At 40.6% G+C, this 23,764-nt stretch overlaps 1 protein-coding gene and 1 pseudogene across 6 annotated transcripts in view; both read right to left on the bottom strand.

The window, feature by feature from the left end:
• The window catches only part of VNN1 (vanin 1), a 64,823-nt gene extending 58,886 nt beyond the window's left edge, over positions 1 to 5,937 (bottom strand). For 2 of the 6 annotated variants that reach the window (XR_013338113.1, XM_077776138.1), the window contains exon 1: positions 5,819 to 5,937. The gene's annotated coding sequence lies outside the window, so the exon portion shown is untranslated. The remainder of the gene's footprint in view (positions 1 to 5,818) is intronic. The other 4 variants (XM_077776133.1, XM_077776134.1, XM_077776137.1 and 1 more) reach the window with 3 other exon arrangements.
• Positions 5,938 to 7,104: 1,167 nt separating this feature from the next.
• LOC144241426 (vascular non-inflammatory molecule 3-like) lies at positions 7,105 to 20,280 on the bottom strand (annotated as a pseudogene).
• Positions 20,281 to 23,764: the final 3,484 nt, after the last annotated feature.

Raw genomic sequence — 23,764 nt, 5'->3', positions numbered from 1 at the left:
TCTTTTTTTTGAAAGAGAGAAAAAGAGAGCATGAGCAAGGGTGGTACAGAGTGATAGAGGTTGAGAGAGAATCCCAAGCAGGCTCCATGCTATTAATGCAGAGCCCGATACGGAGCTCTATCTTGCAAACCTTGAAATCATGACCTGAGCTGAAATCAAGAGTTGGATGCTCAACCAACAAAGCCACCCAGGTGCCCCATGCTAATCATACTTTAGAACAACACCTTACTAAATTTAGACTGGAGATCCAGGAAAATTGGGTTACTTTCTTACTGATAGGACTTTCAGAATGAGGACTGCTCCAAAACGGCCTATAGGACTAAGCCATTTTGAACTATTATGCAGAAAACCATTTATTACAGTGGATCTGTTGTTAGTTGATGATTATAATACTTTATTAAATTACTCACGTGAGGCTGGTTTAATTCACAAATTACTTAATAAATATACTGAGTGCATGCTCCCCAAATCTGATTTAACTATGACCAAAAGTTTACCCCATGCAAGCCCCAGAGACATGGTTTATTTAAAAGATTGGAAGTCAAACATAGCAGAGGACCTAAACTCCAAGTCCATGTCAGTTCATATTATGTACTCCCACTGCAATAAAATTAAAAGGACACTCCTCCTGGACTCGAAAATCTGGAATAATACCTGTAACTCCTTCATAGGAAACAATGAACAAACTAACATCACTTCTTATTCTTGTGGACTTGTAAAAGATCTCAAATAATGATGAAGGTTGTATAATTTCTCTTTTTTCTCTGTTCACCAATTTTAATAGACAATTCCTTTCTACAATGGGCACGACATTATACTGGACTTCAGAATCAAACAGACTGTTGGATATGTGGAGTTTTGCCCATATAGAGCATGTCTGGGTTACCCCAATAGGCTTCTTCTTTACAAGGCACTGCTTAGCACTCCTTATACACTTATATTTTAGATATAATACATAATCCTAACACTAACATATATTGTGATAATTCTATCACTAGACACAATGTTTCTTCTTGGCCCATGATCAGTATGACTTGGAATTTTCCGGGTCATAACCAAACTTTTTCATACCCTAAAACTATCAAGGTTTTAATTGAATTCACAAGTCCACTAGCTAATGCCCATCAAGGAATGCCTAGATTACAAAAGTCTACTTATCAATTTACCCAGGATGGTATATATACCAAATCTGGGATGAATATTTATGGCTCACACCCCTTCACTGGACAACTCAGTCAAAAAGCAATTTTACACTAGAAACAAAGAAACCATACATATGATACCTGGACAAATAGCACATGACATTTGGGATGGCTATCTCTAGAAATATGTTCTCAAATCTTCGTATTCCAGGCTACTGATTGGACAAGGTAGTGCAGAATTAGATGGCTAGCTCCAAATGGAATCCAGTGGTTATGTGGATCTAACCTAGGGCCCTGACTTCCTCCAGGATGGGTAATAGGTCATTGCCCCTTGAGTTTTGCTTGGATTCGTGGGTGTATAATCAAAACTATCACAACCCTGGCTAATCTTCAAATTTAAAACAATGATGGACACAATAAATACTTCACTGATAAGATCACTTAACGTCCATCTTTGTTCCATCAATGGGACTAAGGAATGTCATTTGGCATATGGAAGCCCTTAATAAATAAACTGTAAAAGCACTAAATGACTCACAAACAGTATTTCTTTACTCAATGCTGATATTACACCGATGTGTAAAGCAATTCTACAAAATTATATGGCCTTGCATGTTTTAACAGCTGCATAAGTAGTTACATGTGCCATTATCAAAATGGAATGTAGTGTATATATTCCAGATTTTTTAAAAGATATATTTCAGATTATCACAAAAATGGAACAAGATTGCTAAAAGATATGAATCCCCAAAGTGGCACTTTACATAATCCTTCTCTTTCCTTTAATGATTGCTTAAACTTCTGGACTAAAGGAAAATTTTAGTTGACTATCAAAGGTCTCTTTATATTAGGCTTCTTTTTCTCTAATAATATTAATCTTAATTTGTGGTCTCTTCCAGTGTCTCCCTGCCTGGTGCCTAGACTCCTTCACTTCCATAACTTCAAGCTGACACATGATCCTTTGTACTCAAGGAGATTCATATATGTTGTCTGCCTTGGACTTGACTGTCACTGCTTTCGTAACTCCTTTATATAAATTCCCCCAACTGACCAATGCTGACCCATAGGTAGGGACATCTCTACACAGAAAAAAGTACAGAAGATAAGACCTTCCACCTCAGTAGTCTTAAAGATTTAAGGGTCAAAATTGTTGGGGGGGTGGGTAGAGGGGGTGGGGGAAGGGAATAATGAAGAGAACAAAGGTGAAAAAAATGTAAATGAAATTAAATTTCCTTACAACTTGCAACCCATTGATAAATACTTGAGACAGGAAGAATGTGACATTCCTCAAGGAACTCACATTTGCTTAATGCTAATGCTTTGCTAGAGACTAAAAGCAACCTTAGCTTGATGATAGCCAGACCTCCAGGATCCTGTAAGTCTTCTTTAATGTACAGAAATCCGTATATGTTAAACTCCAAAATATATAATCAGTCACAGCTCACAATCACAAGTGCAGCTCTTTCTGCCCATGGGTCCTGTCCCCTGCTTTAATAAAAGCACCTTTTTGCACCAAAAATGTTTCAAGAATTCTTTCTTGACTCCTGAGCTCAATGACCCTGAAAGAGGGACCATGGCTTCAAAGGGTATTCCAAACATTGGGAATTATCCCACTTAAAGTAATCAAGATAACCTTCCTGGTCCATTATATTCTTTCAAAAGCTTTAAATGCAGCAGCAAAGGAGCCAAGGATGACTGACTTACAGGACGCAAACCTAAATTCACAATCTGCAAATATCACAGAGATAAAGTCATGACCTGTGAATGCCACGCAAAGAATCAACGAAAGATTCAAGAACTTTCAGAGCAGTGACATTAATGCCGTAAATTTTGGTCACATCTCTCAGTTAAGCTGAAAGTCTGATCAAAAGGAGGGAATTGTTAAAAAGAAAATCACAAGCCCAAATGGCATCACTTAAGGCCCCTAGTCAGTGTGTTGAGGGAGCATGCGGCAAGCTGAGGGCAAAGTACAGGCTAACAGAAGCCCCTGCCACCACCAGATGGGATATGAGCGATATTTCTCAGACATCTCTGGCTGCCCAAGAACGGGGAGAAGGAAAGGAAAGAAAGCAAACGGTTGCCTGATAGAGATCACAGTCACACAGGACAGGGGTCTCCTTCAGTTGACAGATAACTTAGTAAACTGCAAGAAAAAGGCAATCTTATCCATAGCCTCATCTCCACAAACCTATAGACTCTATTTCCTGGAGCCCTAATATCACCCTCATCAAGATGTAAGGGGGTTTAAGTACTTGCCATGGTGATGTGGGAAACAAAGGCAAATGAAAAAGTAAATTCCCTTACTGCCTCCAGCCCATTGACGAGTTCTTGAAACAGGCAGGGTGACCTCCCTCTTGGAGCTCAGCTACCTCGATGATGACACTTTGCTAGGGGCACAGGGGAGTCTTGGATGAACATTATCCCAACCCCCCAGGATCCTGTAGGTCTACTTTAACATATAAAATTCCTTTAGAGACTTCCTTTATCTCAACTGCCCCAAGAAACATTCTGGCAATCATACCCCAAGCTTATGACCCCCTGATATACATCTGAAGGGTCTCATGACTGAGGTTTTACTAAACAGTAATAAATGGTGTTTTCCTAACAGTAGCTAGCCTTGCTTCCAAAATACCTTAGATACTTGCTCTATCCCTGACCCCTCTCAACCTGGTGGTATATAGTCAGTTACTCATCACAACCCCAGTGCAGCTCTTTCTACCAAGGGGCGTATCCCCCTACTTTAATAAAATCACCTTTTTGGGGCACCTGGGTGGCTCAATTGGTTAGGTGTCTGACTTCGGCTCAGGTCACAATCTCACAGTTCGTGGGTTAGGGCCCCGTGTTGGGCTCCGTGCTGACAGCTAGCTCAGAATCTGGAGGTTGTCTTCAGGTTCTGTGTCTCCCTCTCTCTCTGACCCTCCCCTGCTCATGCTGTCTCTATCTCTCTCTAAAAATAAATTAAAAACATTAAATTAAAAAAATAAAATAAAGTAAAATCACCTTTTTGTACCAAAGACGTCTTCAAGAATTCCTCCTTGGCCATTGGCTCTGGATCCCCCCATCATAACCCCAAAACCCTATCAAGTAAACCAAGACTTACTACCTAACCTAACGGAGATTGCAACACCCCAAATGTTACCCCATGTAACCTGTAACCAGTCAACATCAAATTTCCTGGTCAATCTAGACCAGGAGTAGAGTAGTATGTAGAACTTATACTCTACTTAGAGGGGCAACTTGGCTAAACAATGCATTCCTTGCTAATAAATTCCTTTCTTCTCCTTCTCCTCCTCCATTTTTTTAAAATGCCCTTTCTCTGCCTTCAAATATCTTTCTCTAGTTTAGCTCAGAGGAGCTCCTTCCACGTGTAATGGGATGCCACCAGCCTGATTCATGAATCACTTCACAAAGCCAATTAGATCTTCAAATTGACTCAGTTGAATTTTGTTTTGTAACACTGGTAATCTGATGTAAAATGTTTCTGAGTTCTATGAGCCACTAGGGCAAATTAACGAAACTGAAGGAAGGGGTCCCCGGACCCTCCTTTGTATAGCCAGTCAGTCAGAAGCACAGGTGACAATCTGGGTTTGACGTCTAAAGTGGGGAGAGGGCAATTTTGTGGGGCTAAGCCCCTCAACTGTGGGTCCCAACACTATCTCCAGGTATAGAGATGCTACTCAGAATCGAGTTGAATTGTAGGACCTCCAGCTGGGGTTAGGCAACTGCTTACGGGTGTGGGAACCACCTCCCCCACATCAGAACTCGGTGTCAGAATTATGGGTGGTGATCAGAAATGGGACCTGAGTCAGAGTTATAATGTGTATGTATAATAAAAGATAAGAAATCTGTCTTTGTGTTGCTACTAAATATAAAGGCCTAGATATTAATATTGTTTTTTTTTAATTTTTTAATCTCATTTTTGAGACAGAGACAAAGCAGGAGTGGGGGAGGGGCAGAAAGAGAGGGAGACCCAGAAACCGAAGCAGGCTCCAGGCTCTGGGCTGATAGCACAGAGTCCAGTGGGGGGCTCCTACTTACAGACTGTGAGATCATGACCTGAGCCGGAGTTGGATGTCCAACTGACTGAGCCACTCAGGCACCCCATTAATATTGTTAAAAAGAAGACAGCAAACCCAAAATGGAGTCATCTGTTCTAAACCCCACCGAGACTTACTACCTAACCTAATTGGCAGCTTCAGCTTCTTGCAGAAATGTGACCTTTAGCCAGACAACCTGAAATCTTCTGGACCGTACTAGAAATTAATCCTTAAGTTCCCCTTAGGAGAGCCACCTTGAAAAAAATAATGCATTGTTTGATAATAATTTTTCTTTTTCCACTCCTTCTCTGCCTTTAAAAACCTTCCCTTTCCTAAACCTCAATAGAGTTTTTTTTCCACCCCTGGATGAAATGCTGCTGGCCTCATGAATCATTGAATAAAGCCAATTTGACCTTTAAATTTACTCCGTTGAATTTTTGTTATTTAATATTTACTGACTAGAACACTTTCAACTTTCTATGGACATGAATCTGATTGACACAGTTATTTACACTGTAAGAATATATATATTTTTGCCATAGAACTTAATAAAATGTTTATTTTTTAAATATCAGTCCTAACCATTATTCTGTGACTGAAACTGGCTCCCATAAAAAAGAAAAAATAATTTTTGCTCACCTGCGAATTATACTCTGCGGACTCAGGAATACTAGCTGAAGTCAGAAGAATAATTCCACTCTCCAAAGAAAGAATTTAGATGAGGAAGGCACTGCTCTGAGGACTGAGTCTATCAGAGGTCCTCATTTATAAGTCATGGCACATACAGTGAAAGGGGGAGGGAGACAAGGACAGAGACAACAGGTCAGAGAAATAAAAAGTGGTATTAAAAGATAAGGATCAAAACACCTTCCAGAGAGACAGCTTGCTTGTTGAGTCATGCTGAGTAGGAGCCAAGAAACACAGGATCTGGTGATTCTGCAGTCGTCAAGCTGGAGAAAGGGGGCAGAGGTCACTTACATAAGATGCACGGGATGAAGGGTGGTGAGGAGGCTGAGGCCACCAGGTACAATGCAGTCACCAGACACCTCTCTAGGAAAGAGAGGAAAGAAGCCTAGAAAAAGCCAGCACAAGACCATTAGGACAGAAGATGCCCATGTCCCGCATCAAAGAGTCCGGGGCACTGGTACAATCTTAGGATCTGAATGTCATAGCCCTTGGAGAGAAAATCCAGACACGATGGGAGCAGAGGTCAAGGGCGTCGCCTGCTGTCCAGAATATCTCCAGCCTCCTACAACCGGGTTGAATGAAATGGAAGGGAAATAAACATCTGGGAAAAATCTAGGCTAACAACTGTCATCTTCTGTGTGACTAACATGTCCCCAACCCAGAGTGATCCTCAACCACTCCCGCATGAATCAGAAAGCTCCCTGCTCTCCTGTGTATTTCTTCCCAGTGTTAATCAGTGACTGGCTGGAAAAAAAGAGCTTAGGGTGCCAGGAGACAGTGGGGGAAAGGTGACAGGGAGGCCCTTTCTAAGGAAGCTCCCAGGGAGCTCCCAGGGTAGCACAGGCTGCAACAAATCTATGAATCCAGGGAGCTTAATCAGGAATGGATACGTTTTAGCATGGAATAATTCCAGAAGGAAACAGGGTGTGGTCTGAAGGAGATCATTTTTTTCTTTTTTATTTCTGTCCTAAGGATCTTATTTCCATGCAAATAGAATTTAAGAGTATAACAAACAGATAATAGAAGAATTTTAATCAGTTAAAAAGTTATTCATAATTACTTTACAAGATGCCCTTGTTTTTTTAACTTCCTAAATCTTAATCAACTAGGATCAAAAGCCCTCTGCATATTTAATGTGCCCCCTGTGTATTTACACATGATAGAAAAACATTTGCATACATTAGAGTAGGGAGTTTTCTAAGTCCCCCTCCATTTAACTGTAGGGTCCACTACCCATACCTATACTTACATATACTTACATTGCATCTACATGGCTCACACATGCAGCTCCCATAAATGAGTTTGTGCTATAACAGACACAGAAAATGTAAAACATGTACAACCCATCCAACGTTTTTTAAATTTTAAGTTTGTTGTTTTGGCCAGTTTGTGACATCTCTTCTAAACAGACATGATGCTTTTGTTTTCTCTCTCCCTTTCTTTGCCAGGGTAATCCTAAAAGTCTGCCAGAGGAAGGGGATATCCTTATCATCTCCCCAGTCCTTGCCCTAAGCGCGGAGGGTCTTTCTCGAACACTCTTCCGTTATGGAGGGCCATAACTAAGACAAGCAAAGAGGATCCTCAGACGGCCATCTCATAAAACCCGATCAAAGAAAGCAAAGGATTAACTCCATGCAGAGCTTTGGTTTCCAGCCCAGAGACCTCCTCTGACAACATCACTCTAAAATAGTAACAGGCACATGGGATGTGATGTCAGAAGACCCATGTGTCAGATCTAGAGGTCAAATAGTAGAGAGATTTGGGTGAAAGTGCAGCAAATAAACTATTGCACAGGGGGTTAAAAAAGATGAGTATAAAAAAATTCTTTTAACTCATGAAACACTACCATTATTACTATCATTATTGCTGTCACTATAACAAGTTCTCAAAATATCCGCATGAAATAAGCTGTAGGTGCATTGTTTAATGTGTTTACCTCGGGCCTTCCATACCTTCCACACCATCGTCACAATCAATATCTTTATTTTTCCATAACCCTACTGTTACCTTGGACCTGAGCATCACCTTTACGTAGAAAAAGTCAACCCCAAGTTCTCTGTCACCACCTAAAGACATCTAGAACCACAACCTCTCTCCATATTAAAGCTTCCCATGTCTTTAAAATTCTGCACTCTGCAGAACCGCACACTGCAACAGTGTGTCATAATGTCAAAGATTTTCATTATGCCAGTCTACCCCATCTGTTCAAAGAAATGGATCATCCTGAATTCCTCCTACCTCATAGTGTCTTTCAGGAGCAAGTTGGCTTCCAATGAGAATGATCTGTGGGAAAACATAACGTGTTGTAAAGGCACCACTGAGGGAGAATTCTTCAAACTGGGTGCAAGCTGACCCCACGGGCCCCCCACAAGTTCTCAGGTCAGTGGTTTGACACTTCAGTAACATGCATGTCTGGGTAGGCAAAGGGGAGATAAGTAGTCAGAGATCCTGGAAATATTTTCTCCGTGAAAGACACGATCTCAAGGACTAGAGGAAGATCTGTTAAGTTGCATCTGTCATGGAAGAAGAATTTCCTGTCGCCTTCAAGGTCCTTCTAGCCAGACTGAGAACTGAATGGGCATGAGACAGATTAACAGGAGAAAGTCAACTTTAAAATGTGTGTATGGGAATCCATACAGACATGGAAATTCCAAAAACAGGCCAAATGAGGTGTTCATATCATTTGGGAGTGAGGAGAAGGGCATACGGGTCTGGGACTTCAAAGGGAAGGAATGCAATTCATAGAAAGATGAGAAAGAATAACCATTTGGTAAACAAATGTTTGCTGGACCTCTTAGAAACCATGGGACATGGAGGCCTTGGGTCAAACAGGGCTTGTGAGGTACCCCCCTGTCTGCCACTCCTAGTTCATGTCCTGACATTGTTGTCTATGCTGGTAGTTGTCTTCCTGAAGCAGATCCTAGATCTAAATTCTTATAAACAATGGTGGGGGAGGTAAAGAGTTTTTTTCTGACTCTTCTGGTTTCTGATTGCTTTTTAAGTCACAATAATCTTCATGCCCAAATGGCTCCTTTTGGGGTAGCCTGCCTTTATCCCCTACATCTCTTAAGCAGTCTTTTCAAACTGGAGGTCATATACTATTAGTGAATTCTAAAATCAGTTCAATAGGTCAGGACTAACTCTCTCTCTCTCTCTTTAATAAAGTGAAATGCAATAAATCAGATTTTAAAAGTCAGACTGCCATTGCTCATAATGATGGCTGTTTCTAATTCGAACTGAATTAATAAAGAAAATATTTGTTTAAATTTTAATCAAGCATCTGCATTGCACTGCATCATTATGTGAACTGAACTTCTGATAATGGACTCCTGTTGAAGACAGTTTGGAAAGCTATGTTCTAAAGTAACCTGACACAGAATGAGAATGCATGGAAGTTACAGTCTTTTCAAATCCAGCTGGCTGAGAACCAATCAAGCTGCTTTATGTTTTACCTTGCACCCAAGAGAAGAAATCCTGTTCTTGCTAAGACTAAACAAATAAAGTGTTCTGGGGGAAAATGTCAGTGATAAATGTAATGTGCTACCAAGTAACTGAATCCAGCATAATTTTTAAAGAAATGCAATAATGATATAGAAGAAAAACTAATAAACAATCCACTCTAACCTATGTCAGTAGTTTTTACCTGTACATTGACCTTCTACTGTGTACAGTCCATCAAAAGCACCTAGTGCATACACCTCATCTGTTCGTTTCTCAGACATCTTGTAAGTTAAGTGACAACACAGGTCTTTCTGGCAAACTGTGTAATTTCCTGTTTCTCTTAACCTCAATGAAAGTGAACTCATCAAAATAAATCATCCCTGGAAAAGCTGACTGTTCAGACAAGAATGGCTTGACACTTCTGGCATAAGCACTCCAATCAGCAGCTGCAGGATAGGTGGGTTCACTTCAAGGCCCGGACTTCAGTTCTGACAGCATCAGCAGGCCACTCTGTTTCCACATCATAGTGGTACACTTTAACCACTTCTGGCACATAGATTCCACTCCCTATGGGGACACAAGGTAACACAAACATTGGTTGCAAATTTTGCATGGTCACAAATTCATAAAATCATTCCCCAGAGAAATTAGATATGGCCTTAGAAAAGCATAAGCACTTTCAGGATACTTAAGGAGATAGCTTGTTAGCCTGGCATAGTTCCAATATGACTCCGTGTCCTCCGTAAGGTTCTGCTTGCCCTGAAATTATCAGCTGGCTTGGGTGACATCTCTTTCTTACTTAAACTACCTCTTTTTTAGCCAGCTTAACAACAACTAGAAAATTCCCCAAACACAAATAATAATTTTAGTTCTCTGTTGGCCTATGTAATTTATTTGTGTTTTAAGTTTCTTCACCAAGATCAACGAATAACCAAGAAGCCAAGAGGGGAGCTTATATCCCTTGAACATGGATGCGATGAAGGAAAAATTCTAAAGACCTCATTAAATCTAACATGATTTTTGTCACCTTAAGCACAAAGATTTATTTCACTATTTTTTTCTTTCTGCTCCAGTTATTTCTTTTATTTTTTTTTAAATTTTTTGAATAGTTTATTGTCAAGTTGGTTTCCATATAACACCCAGTGCTCATCCCCACAAGTGTCCTCCTCCATGCCCATCTCCCCCCTCAGGCTTCCCCCACGNTCAATTTCCTTCATAAGTTTTCTATAGTTTTCATCATACAGATCTCTATGTCTTTGGTTAGGTTTATTCCTAGGAATTTATGGCTTTTTGTGCAATTGTAAATGGGATCCGTTTCTTGATTTCTCTTTCTGTTGCTTCATTGTTGGGGTATAAAAATGCAACCGATTTCTGTACATTGATTTTGTATCCTGTGACTTTGCTGAACTCATATATTAGCTCTAGTAGGCTTTTGGTGGAGTCTGTCGGATTTTCTATGTAGAGTATCATGTCCCATCTCNTAATCCTGTTTTAAATGTCTGGTAGAATTCCCCAGGGAAGCCATCAGGTCCAGGGCTCTTATTTGTTGGGAGATTTTTAATAACTGATTCTATTTCTTCACTAGTTATGGGTCTCNGGTATGATCTCAATCCTTTTATATTTATTGAGGGCTGCTTTATGTCCCAGTATGTGATCTGTCTTGGAGAATGTGCCATGCACACTTGAAAAGAAAGCGAATTCCCTGGCCTCAGGATGTAGAGTTCTGAATATATCTGTCAGATCCATCTGGTCCAATGTGTCATTCAAGTCCATTGTGTCTTTAGTGATTTTCTGTCTAGTTGATCCATCCATTGCTGTAAGCAGAGTATTAAAGTCCCCTGTTATTACCACATTCGTATCCNGCACCTTTCCCTGTCTCTTCCTCTTCTGGAATTCCTATGATACGGATATTGTTCCATTTAACTGTACCGCTGAGCTCTCAGACTCTTCATGTTCCTGGATTAGTTTATCTCTTTTTCTCAGTTTCTTCTTTTTCTATAATAGTGTCTTCTAAATCACTTATTATCCTTTCTGCCTCTTCAATCCGTGCATTGGACGCCTCCAATTTATTATGTATCTCATTTATCGCATTTTTTAATTCATCATAACTATTTTTAAGCTCCGTATTGTTTGTAGCCATAGTTTCTCTGATGTTCTCCATGCTTTTTTTCAAGCCCGGTGATTAATTTTATGATTATTGTTCTAAATTCTTGTCCAGTTAGGTTGCTTATATCTGTTTTAAGGAGTTCTTTAGCTGTCATTTCTTCCTGGATTTTCTTTGGAGGAGAGTTCTTCCGTTTCATCATATTGGTTAGCTTTCTATCTCTTGTTAATTTTAAAAGCTTGTTGTACACTCTGCCCTTGCGAGTTCTGCTGTATTAGAGAGGGATTTTTGACTGTTCAGGGCCTGTCTGTTCAGGAAGTGTTCTTTGGATGGTGTCTCTTCATTTCTCTTGTTGAGCATTTGGTTATTTTGTTTCCCTACTGGCAGTGGTATTTGGGACTCTCCACCATGTGTACTTTGGCTTGTTTCTTGAGGCAGCCCTGGAAAAAGAAAACAGACAACCACAGAGGGAACAAAGGTACACAAATGCAGAGAGAAAAGCAATAAACACGCAAACCCAGGCTCAGGTAAAAACAGCAACAACAACAAAACAGGTACCTGGAGGGGATGGGCGTGGTTTGGGGTTGGCAGGTCTTGTCTCCACGGTGTCTGCTGGCCACTCCCTGAGGCCTCGCCTTGGTGGTTGTGCAGAGAAGAATGGCATCGTGCCAGTCCCTTCTCAACCAAGTGTTGCAAATCACTTCTTCGGGTCTGATCTCCATTTGCTGCGGAAGTAGCCAGGGTGGGCTGAGCTCTATGCTCCATGCCCCGCCTCGTTTCCAGGTCCCAGTCTGCGGGCTTTGTTATACCGCCCTGCAAGGTCCGCAGGTCACTGCTTCCCTGTTGCCGGGGTGTTGAGTGGGGGGTGGGGGAAGTGTCGCAGCCTCAGATCCGCCGGGTCAAGCAGCGATACAACCCAAGTGAGTTTGCCGAACGTAGCAACTTCAGGCCCGCCGGGTCTGGGATGCCGCAGCGCGCCGCGCCGCCGCAGGCCCTGCCTCCACTTCCCCAGGCCGCCGCCGCCGCCGCAGATGGTGCTGGGCGCGCACTGCAGATTTTCCTGGNAGAAACCTGTTTTTCTTTCCTTTCCTCTGGACTCGCAGCAGCTCGCCACCACTCGCTGGTTTATCACTCACCGCAGCTGCACGCAAGCCGGGTTCCCGCCCCTCCCTCCGTGTCTCTGGGTCCCATTCCGCTTTTATCTTCCCCAGTTCGCACTCACGCACTTATGAGGTTTCCCTCCCACTGTACTCTTGTCTCTTTCTCTCCCCAAACTCCTGTGGCTCAGTGTCCCATGACTTCAGGCCTTCTCTGTTTGAGAAATGGGTGCAGGCGAAAGGTACGGAGCTTTCTACTTCTCCGCCATCTTGGCCCCGCCCCCCAGATTTATTTCACTATTAATGATGGATGCTGGCAGCAAAGTTGCTTAGATCTGGCTTTTTTTATTTGTTCATTCATTCGTTTGTTTGTTTATGTGACTTGACTTCTCTTTAACTCCAATGTTCCCTCATGTGAAATTGAGATAATAGTGTTTACCTCCTTCGGTACTCATAGGGATAATGGTCCTTAAAACATGTCAGTATAGAAATCCATGCTATTATTAATTTTGTGACATTAAAGTTAATAAAAGAATTATTAAAGCAAAGTGTGGCTTGAAAGTCAATGAAAACTTCCTAAGATTGTCACGGCCACTCGCTGCAGGACACGTGCGAGTTACCTGTGCATGTTATGTGCATGCTGGTGTTGTGGGTGTTTGCAGCAAGCAGGCTGACCCTCATGGATCTGGCCCACGCAGAGTGGAAAGGAACAGCTGACAGAAGGGGCAGCGTGTTGTACCGTGCCACCGGGTAGAGAACGCTGTCCACTTGAAACTCATCCATCACCACCGCAGCCGGATCGTGAGAAGAAATATCAAAGCAAGTGAAAAGGCCAAACTTCCCGAAAGACGTCTCAAAAGTCACAAATTCTGAATCCTTGGGGAAATAAAATTGAATTTTGGGTGCAAAAAGATTGTACTGTTAACAAAAACCAAATAAGGGGGAAATTCATAAGAAAACTACCAAGCAGAGGTGTTTCATATCCATAAAAAATTTTCCCATCCATGTTGATGTGCATATTTAAAACTATTACACATAAATTTGTATAAATCACACCCAATATACCACTGCCTAGAAGTTTTATTACTATGATGTTAATCAGAAAATTTCACCCTTCCACAACTAATGAATGAAATCATATCTATAAATGATATTTAAAAGGTGAATATTTGTCTTAGCATCACAGGTTGAAAATTTGAATCTTGTAAATTTCAGATTTTTATCACTGTATTCTTTCGATACTGACAACACTGCCAGTATGAGGTCTAACACATGTTAATAAAATTAACTTTGTTATATCTCCCTTTGATACTGCTAGGTTTATATAAGTGAAGTACAGTTAATGTGAATTTAGGCAATGTAATAGCTAAAACTTGTTCATCAGTAAGCCCATGGTAATTTTTTTCCAGCTTTATTGTTGCTCCAAAATCCACTTTGCCTCGGTCAAGAGTACTTGCTCCGCTCCTATGTACCATTAGGCTTGATGTGTATACATGTGTGGTCTGGCTATCCCCCCTCCCCTTGAGTGAGGATTGCTCCCTCCTCCACCCTACACTCTGATGGCAGCTTGTCCTTTGTCCCACAGGGATCAGCTCAGGGAAGGCACGTAGCCTAACTGGAGTCAAGGCAGTATGAGGCTTATGCAGGTTTACTAGGAGTAAACAATTATACTCTTCCTCTGGATTTTGCTGCTAAAAAATGTGAGCACTATGTGGCCTCTAAAACCACAGCCCAAGTAAAAGCCGTAACAAAGGTGAAGAGAGCTAGAGGAATGGCTGACGTCTTTTAAGCCTCTGGACTACATCTGAAACTAGACCTACCCTTCCCATGATTGATAGTTTTTCAGATACATAAGGAAATTCTGTGGTGCTTTTAAAGTAAATTTCATTTGGGGGTTTCTAATGTTGCAATCAAAAAAGCCCTAAAGGAGGGTGCCTGGCGGGCTCAGTTGGTAGAGCATGTGACTCTTGATTGCAGGGTCATGAGTTCAAGCCCCACGCAGGGTATAGAGCTTACTTACATTTAGGGAAGGGAAGGGAAGGGAAGGGAAGGGAAGGGAAGAGTCCTAATAGAATGAATGACTAAATCTTAGTCATGTTATGAATGTTAATTAAGTGAGCCAAAAAACTAACCTGGTATTAAATCATGGATGAAAGAGCATTTCTCCTTCTTTCTCAGAGACTATTAACACCTTTGTGAGACTGTTATCACATTCAGTATTCTGCCAAATTCTATTTTATGATTAGTTCAAACTTAGACCCTTGTATGAAGCCAAAGTAAATGAAACCCTCTTTTCAACTAAAGTATAATAATTAAGAAAGGAATTCATAACAATTTTCTTAGCCATGTTCAACAAAAGAGTGTACACACATACCACAAACAAACAAAAGAAGAAATTCTTACCTTCTGGTAATGTGCCACCAGCCTACCCTCAGAATCAAACACTGCATCAGTGTTGTACTGGTAACAACCATTGGGGAGACACTGAGGGTCACTGGCATTGCATGGCTTCTGTCCCCAATATTTGCCACAACGTAAATGGACTTGTCCTTGGCCATGCAGCTGAGCCTTGTTGCACAGGAGTATAGCCAAACCTGATTTAATAGATATTGCCTTAAAGTTACTGTATTTTAGTGATTTCAAATCTTCCAGAATGATACTTTATTTGCCCGTTAGTTAGAACACAAGCTCTAGGTTAAGAATCAAATCAGAAAATGTCTAACATTTCACATGCAACATAATCTTCATCTTTATGAAAGCTAACATGTTTTATTTTGTTTATTTTTATTGAAGTATAATTGACACACAATATTAAGTTAGTTTTAGGTGTACAGCATAATGATTCGACAGTTCCATATGCGATGCTGTGCTCACCACCAGTGAGCTACCATCTGTCGCCATACAATACCATGACAATACCATTGACTATATTCCCTATGCTGTGCCTTTCATTCCGTGACTAATTCGTTCCATAACTGGAATCCTGTACCTCCCACTCCCCTTGCCCATCTTGCCCATCTCCCAACCTCCCCTGAAGGCTAACCTATTTTAATGTGCCAGATTCTCAATTGCAGTGTGAGACTGAAGCACTGGAAAGATGGTGGAGGAAGAGAAGGAAGAGAGGGAAAGCTTTCTCTTATAAAGTGCTTCCAGGCAGGCAAATGATGGGCTTGAAATTTAACACACTCTTCTAATGGGGAGAACCTTTTCTAGAATTCTAGCCATAGTCTTACTAGGAAGCAGTAATTAGTCGGTCCTATGTCAATCAACTTCTATAGAGAACAAATGCAGCATTATGTACTTACAATATTTTGGGAAGAAAGGAAGGGAAGAAGGAAGGGAGGGAGGAGGAAAGGAAGAGAGAGAGGGAGGAAGGAAGGAGAGGGAGAGAAGGAGGGAGGGAGAGTAAGGAAGGGAAGGAAGGAAGGAAGGAAGAAAGGAAGAAAGAAAGAGAGGAAGGGAGAGATGCAGGGAGGGAGGGAGGGAGGAAAGGAAGGAGAAAGAAAAGAAAAAAAGAACAAATAAACGACAGAAAGAAAGAAAGAAAGAACGAAAGAACGAAAGAACGAAAGAACGAAAGAACGAAAGAACGAACAGACAGACTTCACTATATTGGCTTGGTTTCCTTATCTGTCATTATAACATAACTGCTTCTCTCCTGCCCTGAGATTTAGACTATGAAATTGCTTTTCAAAGCTAAGTCCATCTACACTGGAGACATTAACCCAGAAATAAAAGAGATTGAAGTGATAAAATAGGTGGAATAATAGGTGGCTTCAAATCTTTGAAAGGCTCTAATCTGAAGGAGGGGAGTCATATATATACAACAACAATATTATAAAATAATAAAGGTAGTACAAAGACTAAAGTTAAGAGAAACAGACATGCAGAAAAGATAACAATTTTTACAACCAGAACATTCTGTCAAAGGAGTGGATTCACTGGTCATTGGTGATTTCAAATATACTACGGTGCATCCAGGAGCTCTGAGTCTACTCAGTGATGGGGGCTGAGATGGAAACGGCTGGATTTGATTTCCTGTTGTGCTAATTACCAATATGATATCACAAGCCTCTTTTTTCACCTGATATGAAAAATGGAAATAGTTATAAATTGAAGGAGATAATATGTATATGTACCAGGTACCTGGAACCAAGTAGATGTTCCATAAAGAAATAATGGCCATTATGGATTTTCGAACTACGTGAGGACAACCCATGAAACTGATGGATTTACTGCTTCTAGAAGCCATTTGGGTTCTCTCCATCATCTCTCACCCTCTCTACAGTTGATCAGTTGACTTAACCTTTGAAGAGAAAGGACAGATTTATGATTATTGTTTCAGACCTTTTCTTTTGTTTTTCTTGTTTTTTTTTTGCTCTCGGGAAAAATAGGACAACGTTTTTACCATTGATATTCATTAAAACCTTAAATAAAACTATCACGGATTTTCTTTTCCTTTTTCTCTTTTCTTTTTCTAAGTAATTAAGGCATTTTGATATCTTCTATTAGTTCCTCATGGGTACAGCTCAAAGGAGTATGAGACACGTCAGTATTCCAAGTGATAGTATTTAAATACACGAGGTTTACCATGTGGCTCTCTATTATCTCATTTAGGTATAAATATGACTAGGGAAAAAAATGGTAGCATTAAAAGCATGTTTTATTTTTATTTATTTTTATTATTTTTAAAAAATTTTTTCATGTTAATTCATTTTTGAGAGAGAGAGAGACAAATAGAATGTGAGAAGGGAAGGGGCAGAAAAAGAGACACAGAAACTGAAGCAGACTCTGGGCTCTGAGCCATCAGCACAGAGCCTGATGCAGGGCTCAAACTCACAAACCGGGAGATCAGGAGCCAAAGTCAGATGCTTACCTGACTGAGCCACCTAGGCGCCCTGGGGTGGCTTTTTCTTTAAACCAATATTACCATTATATTAAATATTGGATTTCTCCTTTTGTAAGTCAAAGCTGAAAGCTTACCATTTGAATAAATGTCTGCAACCCTCATTAATATTGAAATTTCACCAGTCACCCACCTCCCCAACTTAAAATAATTCATCTGAGATTAATTCTCAGGCTTCAGGACCTCTTTCCCCTAGGAAAGTCAGTATTATCAGCCCAGGCAAATAGAGTGAATGTTAGTATCAGCGTCTTGGATTGTTGCAAATAATGAGTCCTTCCTGCTCTGGAAAAAAACCTCATGATCAAAGTACACATTGGGTTAATGTTAACTTTGTAATTATAAACATAGACGATGCAACACTCAGAGATTATTTTTCAAAGTTGAAACTCATGGGGCAAGACTGCTCACACAGTAGAGCTCTTATGCTGCAGCATCGGACTTGACTCCCCATTCACTTCCAGATGTCAAAGTTATTGAAGACATTCGTTTTCTTGTACAATGGATATAGTTCAGAACAGATGCATGCAAATTTAAAGTCAGCAAATGAAATTACTTTTTAATGCATAGATTTTTGCCTTTTAAAGGAAATACATATAAACCATTTTAAAAAGTCAACACACCTAAAATAATTTCACAAATATGTCTTATATTTTATACAGATTTTCCCTAAGAAAGTTATGCTTAAACGGGGCAACTGGTGACTCAATTGGTTAAACGTCTCAGGTCATGATCTCCTGGTTCATGAGTTCAAGCCCCGAGACGGGCTCTGTGCTGACAGCTCAGCCTGCTTTGGATTCCAGATCTCCCTCTTTCTCTGCCCCTCCCCACCTCGTGCTCTGTATCTCTGTCTCCCAAAAATGAAATAAACATTAGAAAGTTACACTTAAACTATAGCTATTAATAATTGCTTAATTTTCTCAAAAACAAGAAAGCAAAGATGTTCGGATCCAGTTCTCTTTGTGAAAAAATAAAAAGGGAATAGAGACGGCTAACATTGGAGGCAGCACAATGGTGTTTAGATTCTACATGTATCATTTCACTTGACATTCTCATCTACTGTGTACAGGAAGTAGGACAGGAAATTTTATTATCTCAGTTTCATGGATAAAGAAACAGAGATGTGAAGCATTTAGGTGCCACACATCACACAGCTAGGAGGTGGCACATTGTGGTCTTGGTGACAATATTTCCTTTTTCAAGTTCTGTGGGATTTCCACCTCCCACACTCACCACAGGGCAAATGAGAGTGATATCAGAGCTCTTTGGAAACCTAAGTTCATTTCTCTTTTTACCATTGCTGCAAAGGAGGCAGATATTCATGGATGAATTTACTTTACTTGGGAACAGAAGTCCTAGCTATTACAGCTTTTTCACTTTGTTGAAACCCAATGGAGCATATTTATTATAAAAACTGTATATACACAGGCCATTCATTAAAGAAAGGCACAATAAATAACCAACCAATGAAACGCCCAGAGTTCGAGAGACCCCAAAAACAGACCACCAGAGACCAGAGTCAAAGCCAATCGGCAAGGGTTGTTTATTTGCAGGTTGGAACCCGGACCTCCACACACTCATCGCCGGTGACGCTGAGAGGCCCTGAACAAAGCCTTTGCAGCCTTTTTATAGACAGGAGTAAACAAGTCGTGGGGAGGGACAGGGGATCTCTATGGTTACAGGTTTGTCATTGGTTGATATTTAAATATGAACATATACCATATTTGATTGGTTCCCGCCATCAGGTTTTTTGGCGGGATCCAATTATAACATTTAGGATACCTTTGAATTCAGCCAATCGTAGAGCGAGTCTAGGGTCTTGTTCGGCGACTAACAGGTTAACTTCTCTCTCCCTAGGCCCTTCCTTCAGTAAGGCGGAGGGTGGCTGCTGGCCTTTCCTGATTGAGTGTTGCCAGGGTAGTGTGGAGGAGTGATGTGGTGGCCAGTTTCTTCGGCCTTGGGCAGTGTGCAGCTGCCTGATAGTTCCGGGGAGGCTGAAACTCAAGCCTTAAGCAATGGTACAGAAGCGGAAGGAGCTAGTTTGTATCTGCAGTTTCCAGCCTTGACTCAGACCATAGGAATGGTTCTTTTTTTTTCTTTTTGATTAGCTGAACTGAGGGCGGTCTGAGGATGGCTTTAGCCTTGAACAGTCTGAGGCTTTTCCTGGGACTGGGACTGGGGCTACGTGCAGCCCGAGGTTTCTCTTAATGGAGGACTTAACTTTTTGGCTCTTCACTAAGAATCATCATCTAAAGCCATGCCAGATGGCACACATTATGAAGAGGCTTGTGGGTCCAGGGCCATAAACTGATTGCCAGAAAAGAATACTAGTCAAGGTTAATGAATTTGCTATTTGTATTTTTACAATATCACAACTTTTTGTCCAACAATCAAAGGTTAATGACATTATCTCTGGGGATCTGTACATGGAATCCAGTTCACCTTAGGGTCTGGAATATCTTCCAGATAGGGGTAAATGGTCTCTCTTGTGAAAACCGAGCCATAAATTCTGTCTTCTGGGGTAACAATGATATATGCACCCTGGTCGAAACAAGTATGAGCAAAATAGTCTTTCATAAATTCCAAATGCCCATACTCTTTCCAACTTTCAAATTTCCTTTACACTATCCCAGCCAGCGAAAGAAAGGATAATATTTTCCATGGCTGTCAGTTGAACTGCGTTCTCCAAAACGTCTATGTTCCTATTCATCAGGACAAAGTCTTCTTCTTTTGGAACTGGACTTCTTGTCCTGTTTGGTAAAATGACAGCATGTTTATACACTGCGGCAATGAAAGTGTCCAGTGCACCGACACACGGGACAAAGATGGCAAATATTGCCACGTATTTTGGAAAAGAGGATGTAATCATCATTAGAATTTAGTGGTCTTTGATAAATTCAGATTCTCATATCTGATATCACTGAAGACACTTTTATAGTAAAGCCCTGTTTCTCAGAAAAACATTACACAAGACATTAAGAAGGAATGTTGTGCAATAAAACTGACAGCCAGAAGTACAAAATCACATTGACTCAAGTGTGCAATGTCCTTGTTGACACTGGTTCAGAGGTTTATTCAACTCGAAAAGTGAAATTAGTAAGCGATCAGATGAGTTCATCCCAATCCACAAAACACTGGCTGTTAAACTTTTTAAAAATTTATTTATTAACTTTAAGAGAGAGATAATATGCATGAGTGTGGAAAGGGAAAGAGAGAGAGAGAGAATGGGTCTCAAGCAAGCTTTGCTCTGTCAGCACAGAGCCTGATGCGGGGCTTGAACTCATGAACTGTGAGATCATGACCTGAGCAGAAGTCTGATGCTTGACCAACTGAGCCACCCAGGCGTCCCTGTTGAACTCTTTTTTTTAAATAAAATATATTTTCCTGGTAGCTCAACGTTTCCAATAATAGGGCCAATACTCAACTCTTCTAGAAGGCACCCAGCATAATAGCAATTTGCTAAGAACTTATGTATGTGTCTGTAACAGACGCAGAACAGAGTGTAAGACAAGGTTTAGTTTCAACAGAGCTCACAATCATGCTTATGATTGCGTTCATAACCAGTGGCCCTCAATTTTTGCATTATAAAAGGATTTCATCAGGGAGCACAGTTGCTGGCTTCCCTGGGAAAGGCTGTAAAATAGTCTGAAATGTAGGAGCTTTATCTGACCACTTTATAAAACACAGCTTATAACATGGTCAGTAAGTTAGTGAATGCCCAGTGACTTGAGTCTCTGGACCTCTCCAGAATCGGCTAATGCTGTAGAGTTCATGTGCTGAAAACCAAGAAGCTAGGCTTCAGGTCATACAATTTCTTCATATTTATAGCCCTGCCCATTAAAATTTTTTTAAATTTTTTAATGTTTATTTATCTTTGAGAAAGAGACAGAGCACAACCGAGGTAGGAGCAGATAGAGGAGATGCACAATCCGGAGCTGGCTCCAGGCTCCGGGCTGTCAGCACAGAACCTGACACAAGATTTGAACCCACGAACCGTGAGATAATGACCTGAACCAAAGTTGGACACCCAACCAACTAAGCCACCCAGGGACCCCTAAATTTTTTTTTAATGTTTATTTATTTTTGAGAGAGAGAGAGACAGAGTGTGAGTGGGGGAGGGTCAGAGAGAAAGGGAGACACATATTCAAAGCAGGCTCCAGGCTCTGAGCTCTCAGCACAGAGCCCAGCACAGGACTTGAACTCGTGAACTGTGAGATCATGACCTGAGCCAGAGTTGGACGCTCAACTGACTGAGGCATCCAGGCACCCAAATCTGACCTTTTTTTTTTTTTTTTTTAAATGAAATCCTCTTCCCTAAGTACTTGTACTGGTACATTATCCAAAATCTCATTTTCAGGAAACCATTTCCTTGTGCCTCTAAAAAGCTAATTATTTTTAAAATATTAGGTGTAGGTATTATCTATTTAACAGGATTTCAGACAATTTCCTCTCCCTTTGCTCCCACATCTAATTCATTGTAAAGTTTCTTTTAAACATTTCTTCCTGTCCTGGGGCACCTGAGTGTCTCAGTCAGTTGAGAATCGGACTTCGGATCAGGTCATGATCTCAGGGTCAGTGAGTTCGAGCTCCTCATTGGGCTGTATGCTTACAGCTCAGAGTCTGGAGCCTGCTTCAGATTCTGTGTCTCCCTCTCTCTCTAACCCTCCCCCATTCATCCTCTGTCTGTCTCTCTCTCAAAAATAAATCAACATTAATAAATAAACAAATAAAATAAACGTCTCTTCCCATCCTAATTGTTTATGCTAAACCAAATTCTGCTTTTTAACTGATCTTCCTACCTCCCAAAGTTGTTCATTTGCCATGTAGCCACCAGATGAATTTTCTCTGAAGTCCAGATCCTATTACATTACTTAAATTCCAAAAAAGTCAGGGACTTTCCATTTTTTAAAACATTAATTCTCCAAATGTGGTCCATGCTCCATGAGGGGTAAGCAAGTTGATTTTGCAAGATATGCAGGTAAATACTTTTAATAGTTACAGATTCACTATCATGTTTATTAGATATTTTATGACTCATAAACGTATGGATAGAAGAGTTTAGGATGAGGCAACATAAAAGATGTCCATTAATCTTAAAAGATTACCAAGTAAGTAATAAATGGTATATGCTTAATACAAAAGTCATAAAGATAATGGCATAATGACATGATTTCCTGAAAATTGGGAAAAGCTGACATTGTTCGAGTTCTCCTACAACCTGGATTTCTCTCTACAGCTACCTTTATGAATTCTTTATTCAGTAAAGTTGAATCATTCCCTGATCTCTGAACACTCCATGCACTACTCTACCTAGATGATTCTCTGCCCATTTCTCCCTGAAATGTCCTGGCTCACTGTCTAAGTTCTAACCCTGTGTAGAGTTCTCTCAAACCTACCCCTGGTTCTAAGCAATATTGCTGAATCATCCGAGCACATTTCTCTTGTCCTGGTGAATGACTCTCACTGCTTGCTGTTCTCTTGACCTTTAATTTAAATCTAATGCTGATATTTTGTTTTCTATACATATGTCTTGTCTCCTGAAAAGATATTAAAAAAGAATCCTGATGTATCTTTCCAGAATATCCATGTCAAATAACTATCTATATATGATGCATCCCAAGATTGTGACCCATGGAAGATAAGAAGGTGTCTTGCGGACTGATAGACCCCATCACTCCAGCACACATGTGTGTAACAAGTGAGGAAGCTGAATGCATGAATAATTGTTGAATGAAATCTGCTACCTGAAACTTTTGTCTGTTCCATGTTTGAACACTGCAAATTTTTAGAACACCCTTTCTTGCATTGGGATGCAATTTACATCATGTCTCTTCTACAGTTTAGAACAATAAATCCAATCCAGCTTCTTGCTTCCTACTTCCAGATTATTAGATAATTCAAGGAGAGTTCAAAATTGTCTCTTAATTCCTTTATTTTTCTGATGTATTATCCTTATAAATTCCTTAAGAACAGGAGCCACATTATGATTCTCTCTGCTGCTTTCATGGAAGTTTGTACCGCTAAGCTCTGTAAATGTTTTCTGATTTGTTAATTTAATTTCTTAGCCTAGTTTTGAAATGGATCCCCCTTTTCTAATGTGAGATCATTTAAAAGAGGGTTTTTTTTTTTTAAGGTTTACATCTCCGACTCTAGAGTTTTTAACACCAGTGCTCATTCGCTCTCTCTGGGATTCTTTCTTTCTTTTTTTTTAATGTCTTTTTTAAAATTTATTTCTGAGAGAGGGAGTGAGTGAGCAGGGGAGGATGAGAGAGAGACACACACACACAGATTCTGAAGCAGGCTCTAGGCTCTGAGCTGTCAGCACAGAGTCCGACGCGGGGCTCGAACCCATG

Source organism: Crocuta crocuta, unplaced genomic scaffold, assembly GCF_008692635.1.
Source record: "Crocuta crocuta isolate KB4526 unplaced genomic scaffold, BGI_CrCroc_1.0 scaffold25, whole genome shotgun sequence".
Lineage (NCBI taxonomy): Eukaryota > Metazoa > Chordata > Mammalia > Carnivora > Hyaenidae > Crocuta > Crocuta crocuta.
Note: the sequence above shows the minus strand (reverse complement) of the source record. Positions and strands in the feature narration are given on the sequence as shown.